General features: G+C 54.5%; 1 long non-coding RNA gene across 3 annotated transcripts; it reads right to left on the bottom strand.

Moving 5' to 3' along the window:
- Positions 1 to 11,002: 11,002 nt before the first annotated feature.
- LOC149915445 (uncharacterized) lies at positions 11,003 to 15,696 on the bottom strand. Of its 3 annotated transcripts, XR_016458889.1 has the most exons (3): positions 14,741 to 15,693; positions 11,328 to 12,500; positions 11,003 to 11,175 (listed from the first exon to the last, which is right to left on the bottom strand). It is a non-coding gene; the product is annotated as an uncharacterized LOC149915445 (long non-coding RNA). The 3 variants fall into 3 exon arrangements; XR_016458888.1 differs by having other exon boundaries at positions 11,003 to 12,497; positions 14,741 to 15,696; XR_016458887.1 differs by having other exon boundaries at positions 11,003 to 12,500; positions 14,741 to 15,683.
- Between the last annotated feature and the right edge of the window lie 2,754 nt (positions 15,697 to 18,450).

Raw genomic sequence — 18,450 nt, 5'->3', positions numbered from 1 at the left:
AGCCCACTTTCAATCAGATTAGTTAAGCAGGCTGTGCTGCCTTTTTGCTTTGCCACAGACACAGCATCACAGCGTTACCAGTTACCCAAGCAGGCAGCTCTGAACCATACCAATGGGTGCAAGCACAGCACGAGCAGCAGCATGGGCAGCTCCCAATATTGTTATTTTCAGGTGGGGGGGGGGAGTTTCAGATGTCCCAGCTGTCAGGGCTGGGTGAGCACTCACACCTCCCTTGTTTTTCACTTTTAAAAATATTCTAAAACATGCCCGGGCTCCCAGGCAGCTCAGGGCCTTGTTACCTGGCCAGGTCTGCAGGGCAAAGTCATGTTTTCTGCTGCCTGACTCACCCCATGAGTGCCTTTGTGCAAAACAGTGAACTGTCTCCATGCCATCGGGGCAGGTGAAAAATCCTTTGGCAGCAAAACCCCTCTGCAGCCACCCACAGCTCAGGTTGGCTTCTGGAGGTGTTTTGCTCCCTCAGCCAGATCAACAACCGGGAAGAAAGGCAAAAGCATCTGAGATTGCACAAGCACCAGGAAATGAGATTGATGGGCACGGAGGCAGGACATAATTAGCGATTTGGGTCCCTGGGTTGTGACATCAATGGCACCTGGACGTCACCTGGGAGGAGGTCAGCACCCAGGATATGCCCAAGGGCAGCTGAGCAGCGGTGGCAGAGGGTGTGGGGCTCCCTGGTGTGCTCCCTCCACACCAGGGGTCGTTCAGGGGCTCCTTTTGCAGGAGACCCTCAAAGTATGCAGCTCCAGACAGCCCCCCCCCCCCCTCCAGGGTGTTTGGGGGACGTGTCCATAAATGTGTCTGCAGGGCCCAGCATTTCCTCGTTCCTTGCTGGGAGCAGGAAGGCAGCCCAGGAGGAAGTGTGCACCTGGGGGTACGAGCAGGAAGGTGCCCAGAGGCGTTCCTGCACAGCTGCCCTGGTCACGTCCCTGTCCTCTAGGCTGATGCAGGGCTGGTGCTGAGCTTCCATGGCTCTGTGGGGAGAAGATGGAGAGCCCACAGCCTCAGCCCTGGGAAAACATCACAAAACAGCCCCAGGGATGGCCAGTGCTGGGCATGAGCCCTGCAGTGCTGGGCATGAGCCCTGCAGTGCTGAATGGGTCTCTTGGCAGGAGCGATGCCTTCATGTGAGCTGAGCGGTGCCAGGGCTCAGCCGAGATCTGCAGTGCTTTGGCTTCTCACTGGACGTCCTACAAAAGCTCTGATTTTTCCTCCTGAATGCGTCCAGAAACGCCCCACATGCGCATACAGGGCGGGCTCAAAAAGATGGAGGAACAGCACAAAGTGCAGGCTGAGCTAATGAGCAGTAGTAACGATGTGGTTCAGGGAGGGAAGCTTATTTTTGGAGAGCTGGAAGTGCCGAGCACCAAAATACCCCAAGTGGGAAGACAGAACAAACAGCAGTTAATCCCTTACCTGGTCAAAGCCCAGCAGGAGGGCAAACAGGGCGCGTTTATGGCTGCTTCAGGGCAGCAGGGATGGCTCCAGCCTGCAAGTATGGGGTCCTATCCCTGCCCCAAGCACCACCAGCAGGGCAACTCAGCAAATCTCTGATGGCACGTTGTTAATTATAGCATCAAAAGCCTGCTAGGGGGTTCTGTGAGGTATTGCTGCCATACAGTGTCGAACAGGTTGTTTGGTTCACACTTTGCATCAAGTCTGATGCAGGGCCTCACCACGGTCTGATTCCAGCCATTTCCTTAGCATAAACTCTACAATACACCATTCCAACCTGGATCCTTGAGCCTCTGGGACCACATTTCCCCCTGCAGGTGACAAGCTCTATGCAAACAGCAATCTCCTGCCTGCGACAGGCACAGCAAACATTAACCAGCACCCGGGATGCGTCACCCACCCAAGGTCAGCAGGACGGAGCGGCGGAGGCAGCAGCAGGGATGTCCTTGTGTCTGCAAATGGATGCAGATTAAACCTCTGGAGGCTGTTTTTGGGGGGATCTCTCCAGCTGTAGGGCTGCAGGAGGAGCAGAGCTGGGTGCTGGATGAGCCGTCGCTCCTCAGAGTGGCTGCAGTGCTGGGGTGAGCTCCGGCTCAGCGGTCATTGCTGAGGCTTTGTGCTGAGTTCCACCTTTCCAGCACCAGGTTTGGGTGTGAGGCTACAGCCAACACCCCCATAGCTCAGCCCAAGGCTGAAATGCTTCCAGGTGTTATCTCCCTGACTTTGAGGCTTTATCAGTCCAGGCATTTCCCAGTCTTGCCAAGATACACCAAAGGTATTATTAAAGCCTTAGCAAATTTTCCAGGTTGAAAGAACACCAGGAACACGACACGCTTCATCAAGAGTGGGTTAAATGTGTGCAAGCCAGAGTGACTTTGGACAAGGGACCTCTCACTGCTCATTCCTTCCCCAGCACCAGCTGGATGCTGAGGAGGGCGGTGGGCTCCTGGGGCTGCAGCTTTGTCTGCTGGTTGGTTTCCCCCAGGCACAGCACAGCACTGAGCTGTCAGGATGGAGAAGTTCCAGGAATGAGGGGCTTTGTCCTGGTCACTGATTGCTGTGAATGAAACCCCCAAAACATCTCCTGCAGCCCCAGGTGAGAGCATTCCCTCCATCTGGTCGGGTGGCCCTTCTGCAGAGCACGTGCCGTGCTGCCCCCTGCCCAAACTGCCTGATGGGGAGATTAGAGCAAAGGCAAAGAGCAGTTCCAGCGTGGGGGAGCCCAGCACAAACACCATAAAGGGATCAGAGTGCAGGGGGCTGGGGGGCATGCAGGGATTTTCCTGCGCACCTCTCAGGATGGGGCAGTTTTCCAGAGGTAAAGAAATGTGGGAGGGATGCTGCAAAGAGGTGATGCAGGCATTCCTGTGCCATAATTTGCAGGGGATGCTGCTGGGGGGGCGGCAGGACGCAGCTCACGTGGGTCAGGTCAGCACAGGAGGGTTTAGCAGGGCTGACCTGGTTGTGGATGTGGAGCTGAGAGCACAGTGTGACCCACATCCCACACTGCCTGCACGGCTCCCATCCCGCTGTGCCAGCACCGGGGCCAGGAGATGTTGGCTCAGGGGTGAATCTGCGCTTCCCTCTGATGCGTGCTCACTTTTACACTTTTCCCACAAAACAGCTGAACTGACAGTTTGCCTTCGCAGTTGAAATACATTTAAGCAACACAAATCTCCTTATGCTCGGGTGTTTGCACCCAAACCACTTTCTCCTCATTCAAGTAGCAGTTACACCTTCCCCTCTACACACATCCATCCACACGTAATCCTTTCCATCCATCACACCAGAGCACAGAACCCAGGCAGCCCACAGTCCCACTCGAGCATCACCCCAGTGGCCACCATCCCTGAGCCTGAGCCCTCCTCTGCAGCCCTGAGTCCTGCCCGACTTGGCACAGCCCTGGGACCCTGCAGAGCCCCCAGCCCCTCCAGTCCCAGGCACAGAGAAAAGCAGGAACAGAGAAACAGCAGAAACCCCGGCCACTCACCAATGTGCTTGTTTGAGTTTTCCTTTTCAATCCCACAGCCATCACCTGAGGCTAAAAGGAAGTAAACCTGGGGGAAGGAAGGGGATGCAGCACACACATGGCCTGGGGGAGCAGAAACAGCAGGGGCTGATTGCCAACAGAGCAGCTCCAATTTCTAGACTGCCAACCCTGGCAGTGGCACAGTGGCTCAGCACACACAGCTGCGTGAGTCAGTGCACGGTTGCACGCTGGGGTCTCACCCAGCTCTTTCTGCAGCACTTTGCTGCAGGGAGGGGAAACCCTCCCAAGGATGCAGAACGGTGGCACTTTATTTTTTTTTTTTACCATCAGCATTTACTGTAGCAAAACCCCCACGCAAAGAGCTCTGAGCAGCACTTCCAAAGAAGCAGGCTAGTCCTATCTATAACGCACGTTAATTATGAGCAAGGGTGAGTGATACACAGGGCAAGCAGCAACCAGCCCACCACCACTCCTCGCCCTGCTGCCCTCTCACCCGTGCCCTGCATGGCAGCCTTGCTATGTGATTCCAGGAGCTGGAACTTCGAGGTACAGAAGCTAACAGTGAAGCACTTGGCCTTGGCCACACGGGACCTGCAGAGGTGCTGTGCAGTGCTCTGGGGCCATCAGTGCAGCTAGGAGAGATTTCTTTGGCAAAAGCTTTGTTTTGTTTCTTACTGCTCCAGGCTGCCTCTTTGCAGCCTTTTGCACAAACACGTTGCTTTTGGCACAAGCTGGCTCTGTGTCAGCCCGCAGCAGAGCAGCAGGGTGTGCTGAGTGCTTTGGGCACAGAACCTGCCCACGCTGCAGCTCACCCTGCCCAAGTGAAAACAAGCAGCAAGAACCATTAAGAGCCTTAGTTTGGCATGGTTCAACCCATTTTTGTGGGGTTTTTTTGAAAAAATTGAATTTTGAAAAGCAGTGCTGCTGTTCCCTATCAAAGTGCCTCCATCCACGTTGGCTTTAATCCCACCAGCAGATGCAGCTGGTGTGAGTCTGCTTTTCCTCAACCCACCTCCTGTGCGCCCATCCTGTGCCCCTGACCCAAACCCCACCTGCACACTGACTGAAATAGAGCCTCTTCCACTGCCCCACCCTGTGAGCACTGCCCACACCTGAAGCATCACCCCTGGATGCTGGGGGAGGTGCAGCCATTGAGTGCCCATGCACTCACCCTCATTTAGCTGATCAGCAGCACCTTGCATTGCCAGCTGTGCCACCATGGGAGCTGCCCACACCGGGGGTCAGAGCAGGCTGCACCTCAGCTCCCTGTCTTCATTTGGTAACTGCAAAGTCATTGCACCGCCTCCTGCAAGGCTCCACACTGAACTCCTCCATTGCACCTCTGGCTGCCTGCACCATAACTGCAGGGGATGCTGTCCCACTGCTCGGTGCTCCCAGAGCCATCACCCTAAGATCTCAGTGCCAGTGATCCAGCGGTGTGAAAAGCCAGCGCTCCTGGCACGGGCAGGGACATTGCTTCCTATGGAGCTCAGCAAAAGAAAACTCTTACGTTCACCCAGGGTTTCCATCTGCCAGGAACTGGCTGGAGCCCAGGCACTCCCTCTGTTTGGTTGGGGCTGGCTCACATCACTGCCGAAGCTCACGATGCCCCAAGGAGGCTCAGCTCTTTCCTCCCAGATGCAAAGGCAGAAAATCCCTCTCAGGCACCAGGGCGCTGAGCTGGCACCCCTGGGGACACATGGGATTTCTGTCCCTCCAGCAGCACCTGGTGGGTGGGCAGGGCTGAGTTATGCTCATCCTAGGAGAGGAAGGAGGGAAACGGCACAGGGAACAAAAGTATTCCACCAGAACCATTGAGATTTCTCATGTGCTTGGCTGCACGTGGAAAGATGCAGCGAGAGCAGGACGGTGCCAGCACAGCACTGCCAGGGGTGGGATTTCCACCCAGAAATGTCCCTATCAGCCCCAGGGTGACACTGCCCACAGCATCCTACAGCACACCGTGCAGCCCTCACCCTACCAGCACAACATGGATGGACAAACAGACACACGGATGGAGCTGTGTGCGGGTGGATGGACAAATGATGGAGCTGCATGCGGCATCAGACTCCAGCTTTTCATGCAGACCTTTGTTTTTTTTCTCCTTGGGCAGCTCACTCCCTCCAGGCACGCACACTGTGCTCTCCTTCTGCTCTCCTTCTGCTCTCCTCCTGCTGCCCTGAGCTGTGCTATTCCAGCTGCAGATGTGCTGGAGGAGGTGGCACCAACAAGGGATGCCCCTGCCTGCTCCTCAGTGCTGACAAGGTTCAGCTTGGAAAGGCTCCACAATGGGGAGGAAAGAAATGTCTTCTAGGAGCAACTCACGAGCGTCCCTTTCCCAGCTGAGCAGCACTGCGGACACGAGGAGTCTGGGCAGAGGCAATGGGACGGGTTCCAGGGAATGGCTTTTGTCAACCAGAAGTGGTGCTGGGGATTATCCCAAGGCCCTCTTCATGCAGACCCCCCAGCAAACATTTCTCAGCCTCAGCACCCATTGACTGTGGAGTTCTGAGCTCTCTCCCCAGAACCTGAGCTTCAGAGCAGCTTTGGTAGTGCTGGGGCTGCAGAAGGCACTGCAAAGCCCCTGGTTCACAGGGCTCAAAGGATGTGGCATTGAAGTCTGCATCTCCTGGCTCTGTGCAACCACCCCCATTGCCAAACCTGCACATTTTCCATTTTCTGCTGTGTGATAAACTTTAAAAAGCACCTAATTCCGCCCCCCCAAGTCATATCCCAAAGCAATGACAAGAGCACAGACCGCAATTCTTGCCACTATTTTAAAGCTAATTCAGTGATGAGCAGCCCCAACTCTTCTGTCACTGCTGGAACAGGAAGAAAGCTTTCGCAACGGCACCGAGCCAAGGCAGCACCCAGCAAACACAGCAGGGCTGAGCTGGGCTTTGGCACGGTGGGCTCACATGGGCTGCGGCTGCACCCCATCATCTCCCAAACAGGAAACCCATTTGTAAGTCACCAACCAAAAATGTGGGGCTGCGGCCATCGGTGCTGCTGGGCAAGCAGGTTCTGGCAGTGCCTGCTGCCCACAGACTGGATTGGGGCTGCCAGGTCCCCAGCCTGTGCCAGCAGCAGCTTTGCTCACTCACATGCAGCAGCACGCGTCACAAACCTCAGTGCAATGTGCCACACAAAGCACCACACGGTGCAGAACAGTCGAACCGCAATGCAAACCTCAGCACTGCACTGCTGTGCTTTGCAAAGCCTGGCACGTGCTTTGGGGTTGGTGTCTGCTGGGAAGAAACCTTCGGTTTAATCTAAACGTTAAAGCTGGCTGCATCGTGGCCAGGCACCACCCCCTGTGCTCCACCTCCCTGTGCTCCAGGACATTTCTGTGGGTTTGGGTGCTTGAGCAACTCCTCATCCACGGCACCAGCACTGCTATGCTGCTCGTGGGGCTTCAGTGCTAAGAGATAAACAAGGAGCTGGTGGAGCTGCATGGAGCTGGGATCTGTGTGCTCCCAGGCTGCCTGTGGCTGTTCACTGGTTGGCAGGATTCTCACTGAGGGTTCTCCTTTTAGGAGGAAGTTTTTCCCCCAGAGGGTGGTGAGGCACTGGAACAGGTTGCCCAAGGAGGCTGTGGATGCCCCATCCCTGCAGGCATTCAAGGCCAGGCTGGATGTGGCTCTGGGCAGCCTGGTCTGCTGGTTGGTGACCCTGCACACAGCAGGGGGTTGGAACTGGATGAGCATTGTGGTCCTTTCAACCCAGGCCATTCTGTGATTCTATGATATAGGAGACCAACATTTGATGGGACGAACCATTTGCTGATCTTCTGTGCTTCAGGGCTGAATTGGGATTTAGAGCTGGGGAACCAATGTGGGTTGGCTTCCATTGGGGTGGAGAAAATGGTGTCAGGGTCCTGAAACCTAAAAGAGGCAGAGGTCAGCAGTCTGAAAATATCAGCACCTTCACCTTTGCTCAAAGCTTGGAACAAATGGAGTCTGCCTTGCAAACCGAATGCCCTTTGGAAGTGGTCTTCCTTGTTCCTTCATACCAAAAGGAATAAGAATCACCTTGAAGCATCAAAAGCTTAAAGGCATTTTTCTCATAGCAAGTGAATACAGACCACAGTCCTAAAAGTTTCCTAAGAACAAATGTCTGAAGTGGAGGTGGGGCTGGAGCACAGCACGCTGCACATGAGGCCACACCTGGAGAGTGTGCCCAGCACTGGGCCCCCAGTACAAGAGGCACAGCCATACTGGAGAGCAGGTTTGTGGTGGTGCTTGGAGCAGGGCAGCGTTGGGCTGTTAAATGTAGGATGAGATGCAGACACGTGCAAGGCTGCACACACACGTGGGTACCAAGAACCAGCCGTGGCTGTACTTGTGTGACTGACTGCCACGTGGTTGACAGAATCACAGAATGACAGAATGGCCAGGGCTGGAAGGGACCTCAAGGATCACGAAGCTCCAACCTCTGCCACATGCAGGGCCACCAACCTCCACATTTCATAGCAGCCCAGGCTGCCCAGGGCCCCATCCAACCTGGCTTTGAACTCCTCCAGGGATGGACGGGGCATCCACAGCCTCTCTGGGCAGCTGTTCCAGCACCTCACCACTCTCTCTGTAAAGAATGTTAAAGCTAGAAAGGTGAACATTGACCTGAAAAAGCATTCAGCATCAACATCATTCGAGTTATGTTGCCTGCTGAAGCAAAAAGAGATTATCCTGATGTGGGCCCTCCCCACCACTTGCTCACCTGGGTTTGAATACGAGCCCTCAGCTTTCTGCTGCACACTTTGGCAGACATGAGCAGGGAAAGCACAGCCCCATACAAATGCCCCCCCCGTTATGCACCAGCCCAGAAACACCAAAATGTTTCCTCCTGTAAGCAAGAGCCCCAAGCCAGCAGCTGCTCAGTGCCACCCATTTGCCTGTGCAGGGCAGGAGCCCACCTGGGCTTTGCAATAGGATCCGTCCAGCAGTGATGTTACTAACAGTGCCTTCCAGCTGGTCTCACAAGGCCTGCTGCATGCACAAATTCAATTAAGCTGCAGGACAGCCCTCTGCAAGGCAGGTGGGCAGGGGTCAGTCAAGGAATTATTCAGCAGAGAGAAGCCAGGCTGGAAAATGGAGTCTGCCAGTCGCTTCTTTAAAGTGCTGCTCCCTGTTGTCCTGCTTTTAGGTCATCGCAGCGCCCTGCAGAAAGCCCAGGCAATGTCAAGGTTCCCGTGCCTGGTTTGGCTCATACAAAAAGAAAACCATGGGCGCAATCTGCAGCTGTTGGCATTCTGCTGCAAGAGGAAAGGCAGGAAAGGGAAGGGCAGTCAGATGCATTTTGGAGATGGAGAAGTGAAACGCGGATCTGACATCACAGTCATGGAGTACGTTTACAGCAAAGCTTAAATATACAACCATGGAATGATGGAGGCTGGAAATGACCTCAGAGATGCCCAAGTCCAACCCCAACCCGTTCCACTGACCTCAGTGCCACATTGCCACATCTCCATGGTTCTGAGCACCCCTGGTGACGGTGATTCCACAGCTCTCTGTGCAGCCCATGTCACCGCATCACCACTGTCCTGGAGCAGAAATGTTTCCTGACACCCAACCCGAACCTCTCCTGGCACAGATTCAGGCCATCGCCTCTGAATAAACCCTGAACACCCAAGCCTCTCCTCTCCCTGCATCTCTGCCTCCTTCTTTCCCATAGTTTGCCTCCCTCTATGGACACAACACACGCTCAGAGCTACAGCTGCACTGATCCAGCACAGCTCTGCTTTCCTGGCTGTCCTACAGAGGGGAACTGAGGCAGGGCACGAGGAGGGGCTGGAGCACGTGGCGCTAAGGGAAGTGATGTTCCAGCTCTGCCCACTCTTTAGAACACTGTTTTTGCACTTTGCTTCCCACTGTGAGTTTGGAGCTGCAGCGGTCAGAGCTCCAACACTGCATCCTGCATGGATGAGAGCAGCCCCTGGCAGGGGTCTGGCCAGGCAACATACTGAAACAGAACAGAACCTGCAGTTAGCTTCCAAGATTTTGCATCCTTCCCCCGTCCTTCTCCCTGGAAGCCACCCAGAGCTCTGTCATTTAGGAACAAGGGCAGATCCATGAGCAGACACTCATACTTCCAACCCCAGGACTTTCCAACGGCTGCAGTCTGGGTTTCCTACCAGGCAGATGAAGCACCTTTCCCCATCTCTGCATCCTCTGCCTTTACCCCACTTCTATCTGGAAAGAGCTGATGCGTGGGAAGCAGGAGCCTGGTTGGGGCCCAGCAGCACCTGGGTTAGGATCACAGGGGCTGGGGAGATGGATGCTGATGTGCAGGGACAGGATGTGGGGGCAGGAGAATGCTGCTGTGCTCAGGGCTGCAGCCTCCTTGGCTCAGCACTCCCATGCTGCTCCTGCCAGGAAAGAAGCAGCACAAAGCATTCATGGGCAGCAGCCTTCGCTGGTGTTCTCCCACTTCATGACTTTAGGCATAAATTCTCTCTCTATTCCCTTTTCCCCCCGAGAGGGCTTTGCTTCTTCAGCATTCCCAAGAAATCCACATAGAAAAGATGCAGCCCCTCTTTTCTGAGCCACCAATAAGTGAAGTTTTGATGAGCCCAGCCATCCCTTGGACAGAGGGGTGAACCAGGGGAATGAGCACAGCTTTCTCAAGATCTTCTCCCAGATGGACCTGCGTTGTGCTGCACCCGAGGTCGCAGATGAGCACCAGGTTGGTGCTGTGCTGTGCAGGAGGACCTGCAGCTGCTCTGTGCTGCAGAGCAAAGAGGACGGCACCGAGGAGCTGTGGGAGCAGCTCACACACCACTACTAACTGACAGGAGAAGATGAAATGAATGATGCTGTTACTCTCTGGCTCCAAAAGCCTCTGCATTTGCAATCCCAGCATCCCCCACACTACAATTATCTGGCAGATTTGTTACAGCACAACTGGCACGCGGCCGACCGACTTCCCCCCTTCTGCTGCCAAACCTCACTGCCAGCAGCCAGCACAGCCCCCACAGCCCATCCCAAATCCCCACAGTGCTCAGCCCAGCTGGGGGAACGGCTCCTTGCTCAGGGATGGGAAGAAGCAGGGCTGGGAGGTGTCCTCGTGGCTGATGCATTTTGGGCAACTTTGGTCTCTCCTGGCTCTGTTGGATGGAGAAATTCATTACGTTGTTGGATGGAGCAATTAAATCACATTGTTCTGTTAGCTCAGGGCTGGCTGCGTGCTGGATGTGGCCATCAGCCGTTTGCTTACCTCAAAAACAACAGCAGGATTAGAGCTGAGCTGGATCCAGACCAGCGCCCAGCATCGCTGCAGAGCAACCTGAGTATTTGTAGGAAAGGAACAGCAACGAAAACAAAGCAAAGCCTACAAGCATCAAAAACAAATCCCTGGATTGCAGCCACGCGTTCCCCTGCTGAAAGAACAAGGGAACAAACGTTTATGCCACACGTTCAGCTCTGAAGCTGCTTTTAGCCCCACTGAGTCACCCCGTGTGCTGCCAGCAGCCCATGCGGCTCCCTGGGAAAGCCAAAGCAGTAAGCAGACATACAGGGGTGGAACGAGAGACACCCGAACAAGGTGATTGAAAAGGAGTTTATTGGGACGTAATGGAAGGAGATATACAGGGATAAATCCAGCATGTGATCACAGAGCAAGGCTGTCAGCTTCCAGAGTGCAGCAGTTCGGACATCCGTCTGTCCCATTCAGGTCTGTCTGTCCTGCTGGTGCTGGGAGCTTCGTCCTGCGCTGCCCTGGGAGTGAATGCAGACCTCTGCACACTGACTGCTCCCAGTGGGAGGGCAGTGGGACACCCAGCCACGTCCCCACAACCCTGGGGGGGCTGAATGCCAGGAAAGCAAAGCAAAGCAGCCAGAAACGCCTGCCAACGTTTTCCCCCCAACACCTTTTTCTGCTCGCTGCTCCGATTGCTGCAGATGTTCCTGCACTGGCAGGGTGGGCAGCGGACGCCTCGGGGAGCAGCCACAGCATCACAGAGCTGAGGCATCTCTTTGCATGTTTGTTCTGTGAAATGAGCAGAAAATCCCTGACTGCTTCTGCCTCAGGACACGCGGCGCTCGCTCCACCTCACGTGGACAACGCTCTGCCTGCTCTAAGAGCTGAGGTCTGTCTCTGAGCTGTCTGCCCTGGGGCAGCACCAGCGGCCCTTCGTGCTGATGCCCGACCCACCCCAAGGTCCTTCCCTATCTGCTTCTGCATTACGCATCACCCAGCCTGAGTCAGGCTTGTAAATGGTTGGCAGAGAGGAAAACAGGCTGTGTTGGAGGCAGACGTGGCGTTCAGCAAACAAGGCAGCCAGCTCTGCCCTGAGCACGAGCTGCAGGAGCGCGGGGCTGGAATCCTGCAGTGCCCAGAAATGAGCCCATTCTGCACACAGCTGCTGTGCAGGACATGAGAGCTGACTCCTGCCTTTAAAATCTAATTCTACACCTAAACCACAGACCCTAATAAAAGAGCAACATGCATTCCTTTCCCTTCTATCTGCTCACTAAGTCTCTCTTACACTTGGCTCATCTGCTGGGAAGGCTGTGAAGAAATCTAATTACAGGTCACCAGTTCCCAGCACTTCCCCTCTTCCACCACAGAGCAACAGTGACAAAAAGCAGAAACACTGCACAGTGAGGTTGGTGGGCATCAGGAGAGCCATGAGGGCTTTCAGTGCCAGGTGCCCTGCAGAGGACCAGACCCCAGCGCCTTCCCTCCCATTGGGCAGCAGAGGCTCATTTGAAGGCTTCTCATGGTTGACCAAGGAGCAAATTCCATCCTTCCCCAAAGAAATCTGATCTCTGTCTACTCAAAGGGGAAGACAGAAGAGTCATCTTGCCACGTTGGGTGGCCAAAGTCTTGACTGGTGTGGCCGATGCTGGCTGGTGCACCTTGGGGCCACCATCCCTGCTCCACGTGGGCTCCTTGGGGCCATCCCTGCTCCATGGGCTCCTTGGGGCCTCACGCCTTCCGGATGATCCGTCCCGGTTTCCTCCAGTCCCGGTGCCGCTCCCTGCGCACTGAGTGGACCAGCGGCCTGGCGAAGCTGGAATGGCTCTGCCTGGTGGTGCTGCTGGTGGGGAGCAAAGCAAGATGGTGTCAGTGGCTCCCTGCTCCTATATGGTTTGGGAACGTGGTCATGCCGGAGCAAGGCCTGCTGTCCCCATGTCTGAGGTACCCGGAGAGACTGAGGATTGGCCCTTCCCATCATGGTGGCTGTGGGGCTGCCCCAGCAATGGGGCTGTTTGTGGCAAGGAGATGCTCAATGGAGGTGCACACACAGGACCCTGTGAGCAGCTCACGAGAGCCCTCAGGACTGTCCCCTCACCAAGCCCTTCTGAACACCAAGCCCTTCCAAAATCCCACTTCAAACCCTGTGTGCAGCACCATACCGACCCAGCGCTTCCCCAGGGCTCCACTACCTTCATTCCACCTCCTCACTTTCAGCCAAAGGCTGCTGAAGCTGTCTCAAGGACTCCTGGCAGCACTGGCACAGGCTAACCACAGTGCCAGCAGAGCAGAGGGTGACGTGGGGCACAGCAGAGTGCCTGTGGGGATTTACACCAAAATTCATACACATCCTCTCTCAAAATTCACACACATCCTCTCTCCTCCCTGCAGAAATGAGGTGCAGGGGTGATCTGTGGGGCCAGGGATTAGAAATCTCTCCTCTTTCTCACTGCTGCTCAGCATTGCTCCTCCTGCAACCCCAACTGCCATCACCCTGCTGTGCCCACGGGTGGGGAGCAGAGGTGAGATGGGAACGGGGCAGCTGTGAGCTGCTTTGCTGCAGAGGGAAACAGCCAGGGAAGGGTTAGGAGAGGGAGGAAAAGCAGCTTTACTGCACAGCTTGTCACTGCTGGCTGTCCACAGAAGGAGGACGAGCCCTGAAATCCCTCCCCGCGCTGCGGGTACAGCCAAGAGGCAGCTTTGTCATGTCCTCATTAGCCTGCTGCTTTATAACTTCATTCCCTAATTGGTTTTTGAATTAATTACATTAAAGTAGCAGGCAGAGGAGATGGTGGGAGCTTCCCCCAGCCGGTCAGCATGCATCCCTCTTGGGCTCAGCTCGGGTGCCTTCCTGCAACGTCTGCATATCCTAAAATCCAACAGCCCTCAGCTCTCAGATGGCAGCAGCCCCTCACTCACACTGCTCAGCTCAGAAAAGGAGGGGACACCCTCAGGGTGCACAGCTCCTCCTGCCTGGTCCCAGGCCCCAAAGCAGGCTGGGTTGGATGCCAGCTCTCAGGGCTTTGTGTTTTGGTGTGATACCATCATACAACACCATCCTGGCTGCTGAATGCAAGTTGTTTGGTGGTACATAAAATATTCATTAGGTTTTCTGCATCATATCCTTTTTCCTACACTGGGGTACCTCAGATTGAGGCAAGTCATTCTCCAGTGCCTCCCTCTGCTCTTCTTTGAGCTATTTCCCCACTGGAGCCAGAAAAAGGTGCACTTCAGCCTTACTGGTCCAAGAATTTGGGCAGCAAATTCACCCCTGAGCTGCAATTGAAAGGACAGGTGACCCAGCACTGCCAGTGGGATTCAGGACATCCCTGCCATGGGGCTCACTGCTGCTGGGACTGCTGCACACCGAGGGATTAGGATTAATGGTGAGCTGTGAGCTCTGCTGATGGAGCATCAAACTGGGTCACAGGCATCAGTCAGGCATGAAGCCATGGCACGTTGGTGGCCTGAAACCTGCAGGGAGTGAGTGAGTCCCAACACAGAGCTGCCAAAGAGACTGTCCTTTACAGAACCCCAGCAACATTAAAGCCACAATCATCCTGAACACCACATGGAGAAAGTGACCAACACATGAATGGTGTTTGCAGAAACATCTGAATTTTAAGGGGACGAAGGGTTTTTCCTTTACATCCTTATTTCTAGAGCCTGGTTGTGTTGTTGGGCAGAGAACAAGAGGGGATCGGAGAGGTGGGTGGGAGAGGATGGGAGGCAGTGACACAAACTGCGACTGCCTGCAGAGCGTTGTGTCTCATTGAGGAGTGCCCTGCCCTGCCCGGAGCGCTGCGCACAGCCTGCTGTCCCAGCTGTGCTGATTGGCAACATGCTGAGTTACAGGCATTTCCAAGAAGAAAAAGCCCCAAACTGGGGGTATCCGTGTGTCAGACACAAGATGCATCCAGACAACAGAGGCTCAAAAGATTAACGGACCTAATCCTACCTCTGTCCATCAGCACACAGCAGATGACAGACACACACCTCTATGGGGATGGGTGTGCACACAAAGGGCTCCCACCTGCACAGACCCGAGTCCTCCTCCTCCCAAAGCACACGGCAGGAACTCACCTGGAGGACCAGACCGGCCCTGCCTGCTTCTTGGGCTTGGCGATCTGCTTCTGGTATTCCATCCAGCCGCTCACCAGCTCGTGGAGGATCATCACGTAGAGAAGGAAAATGAGAATCCTAGGATCCATTCGCGGCACTTCGGGATCTGCCTCATTGGGTACAGGTGGCATTTGCTCCTAGGGCAAATTTGCTCCGAGGGCAGCTCGGCCGGGGGGCTGTCAGGGACAGGAGGAGGAGGATGCAGGGAAGGGTGGCTGCTGGGGAGCAGCTCACAGCCGGGCTTTGTGCAGAGCCGATCAATGCTGTAAGAGCCTCCCTTGGGGACGAGCGGCCGATGCCCTGCGCCAGGCAGCATCAATGCGGCCGCAGAGGCTCCGGAGGGCTCCGTTAGCGGAGCGGCTCACATCTCCATCCCTTTTGTCTCCCTCGTGCTTTGTCTGCATCCCCCCGCAGCTCCCTGCACTTCTGTCAGGGAGCAGCGCGGCGGCAGCTCCCGGTGATTGGCGGTGGGAGCGCTGGATGCCGTGCTGACAGCCGGAGCCTGCGAGGAACGCAGCGAAGCTGTTGGTGATGAGGGAACCTCCGAGTTTCCTCCCGGCATCTCAGGTCTGCAGCCAGCCGATGTTGATTTGCAGCATTGCTGGGTTCTGTGCAGCTAAGAAATCTTTACTCCTGCTTGCTGCTTTTGCACTCTTGTGTTATTCTCCTTGCTGTAGCCCTTACTTAAATCCTCACTGCTGCTCTCCCACAGTTAAGCTCCCAGGGGGTTCCCAGTGGTCAGAAAAACTCCAGTGCTGCACTGGCACTGCTGCCCAGAGCTGAGGCTGCCCATCCATGGAGGTGCCCAAGGCCACGGATGGGCCCTGGGCAGCCTGAGCTGGGGTGCAGCCAGCCCATGGCAGGGGTGAGGCTGGGGGCTGTGAGGGCCCTTCAACCCAAACCACCACCTATGAGTCTGCCCCACAGCAGAGCCCCTCTCCCAGCCCCTTGGCCCCATTCTGCTCAGCAGCACAGGACTCTGCTCAGTAGAGGTGGATGCAGCACCAGAACCTCTCCTTTCCTGCCCCCAGGACCCCATGCAGTACTTCTCTAGTATGACAAAAGCATGGTCCACTCTTGCTCAGACACCTGTATATATACAGAGGGGAAAACAAACAAAACCCAACCCCTGTGGGAGTCCCCAGGGGGTCAGGGTGGCTGTTGGACACCGGGGTCACTGTGATGCTTCAAAGAGAAGCACAGCAGCTGTATCCCTCCCAGGCTCCCCAGGAGCCCATCAGCAGGATGTGAATCCACTGCTTGTGTTACCTGCGCTCTTGAGGCTGTATCACAGAACCGCAGAATTACTTAAGTTAGAAGGGACCTGCAGTGCACAGGGACACCCACAGCTCCAGCAGTGCTCACAGCCCCAGCAGCCTGAGCTTGGCTGTCTGCAGGGATGGGGCATCACCACCTCTGTGCAACCTGTGCCGTGCCTCACTGCCCTGAGTGTCAACAACTTCTCCCTTATATCCAGTCTAAATCTCCCCTCTTGTAGCTGGAAGCCATTTCCCCTTGTGCTATCAAATAGACTTCTGTCCACCCTTCTTTCTTACAGCCCCTTAGATATGGAAAGGAAGAAACTCTTGCCCTTTGCTATACAGCTGCAGCTATGTGCACAGAAGCCAGGGATGCAGGCAGCTCCAGTTCCACAAAGACAAATGCAGTGTGCAGGTAGGGATGCTGATCATGCTGTGTCTGTGTAGTAACCGAGCCCAATGGCAGCAGCCACAGCCCAAAGCATCGCGTGGCTTTCCCTCTGCTAACTAATGTTTCATTAATGAGTTCAGAAGTGCTGAGTAACTCCGGATTCGGAGCAGCAGAACTCACAGATGGAGTGAGAGAGTGAATGAAAAATGGGAATGTTGGGGCTCTGCACGAAAGCAGAGCTGCGTTCCTATGGCAACAGAGGCAGTTGCCAGGAGGCAGGAGATGGTCTGATGGTACCAGTCATACGGGAGGGCTTTTAGTCTAAAGACAACACCGATGTGTTCTACATACGCAGTCCTTAATGAGTAAGGGCAGCGTGACTCCTTTGTTCCTATGAGCAGCTCTTTGCACAGAATCAAAGAGAGAAATTACACGAGCAAGGCAGGCAGAGTAACATGTAGCAGCTTAATCCTGGTTTTATGCTAGGGGCTCCAGCTTATGAATACAAAATCATTAAAAAATAATCTTCTTGTTGCTGTACATTACAGCTGGATTGATTGCTGCTCCTCCTAAAAGCCCAGCAGCTAAAGAATTAACCACCCTCCCTCTGCCCTTTGCCATCCTCAGCATCCATGCAAACACCACCTACATCTGTGATGCCTCTTAAGTCTTTAAGCAGTTACCTGAGCCCTATCACACAGTTCTAGCCTTAAGGACATCACCAATCCATGCTTAATGAGACGTAAGGTAGAAAGCCAACCAGCCCTGAGCTATTGCCAGGGCTGACAGCTCATATTGTGGTAACTGGTTTCCAAACAGTGACTACTCGCAAGCTGGGAGCTCTTTCACTAATGATGAAAAAAAAATAATAATCAGTGAAAAATACTTGCTATGAGCAGTCTGATCAACTCTACTGAAAGCTGTGGTTGCTCTTGTTTCATTTCCGTACATGTTTCTTTGGAACATTTTCCTTTGATCTGCTTCACCCCGCCGTGAGGAGCAGGATGTCAATGTTTGCTAAGGATCACGCGTAGGACTGGGTGTGAATTCTTGCTGCTAAACACATGGAGAGGGAAGCACCGTGCCTGACTGATGTGTGTTGGTGTCAATCTGGGCTGGCTTTATTTGGGAACCTCCTGCAGCCCTGGGGAAGCAGAAAGATCCCATTTCAGATCCTACCAACAACCCCTGAGCTGTTGGTCACGGAGCAGTCAGCAGCGTGCTGGGAACCCCAAAGGGATGTAGTAAATATCAGCTGGGCAACTGCATGCAGCGAGAGCCAGCAGCATCAGACAGACATGCAATGAAGTGTGCATGCATGCCTGTCAGGTTACATAGATACCTGTGTGCTGAAACATCCCTACCTGCAGATTGCCACTGCCATTTGCTCGAGTTGCTCACTGTTCTGCAATGTACTAATGAAGAGCCAGCGCTTCTCAGATGCATCTTCTCTCTATCCCTGCTGCTTTCTGACAACTGTTTGTACACAAATGACAAGTAGGTCAAATCTAGATAAAGGCTGCATGAAAGAACTGGCACGGTAGAAGAAGTTCCCCAAGGCTGAGCTGAGATCTGCTATTCCTTTGCAAAAGCAGGATGGAAATAAGGCCGGTCTCCAATCCAATTGGTTGGGCTGGAAGAAAATCCTGAATACCTGAACCACCTGCATGTCTCAACCTGGATTAGGGCACAGTATTTGGCACAGTCCCACAGAACATCCACAGCTCCAAACTGGAGAGATAGAGACGTGATGGATGGACTGCCTGATAGGTGAGGATTTGGATGGATAGTTGCACTGGGAGAGTTGTGGCCAATGACAACTCAGTTCTCTACAGTGCAGGGAGGTGGTGGAGTCATTGTCCCTGAAGTGCTCAGGAACTTGGAGCTGTGGTAGCTGGGATGTGGTAGATGGATGGGCTGACTATACGATCTTTAGAGGTCTTTTCCAACCTCAATGATTCTATAATTCTAAAGAGATGTTTTTAAGAAAGCTGGTAGGTGTCAGTTACTATTCATATTCA

The sequence above is a fragment of the Phasianus colchicus genome, chromosome 19 (assembly GCF_987193195.1).
Source record: "Phasianus colchicus chromosome 19, bPhaCol1.hap1.1, whole genome shotgun sequence".
NCBI classification, from domain to species: Eukaryota; Metazoa; Chordata; class Aves; order Galliformes; family Phasianidae; genus Phasianus; species Phasianus colchicus.
This window is presented reverse-complemented; position numbering and strand designations above follow the sequence as displayed.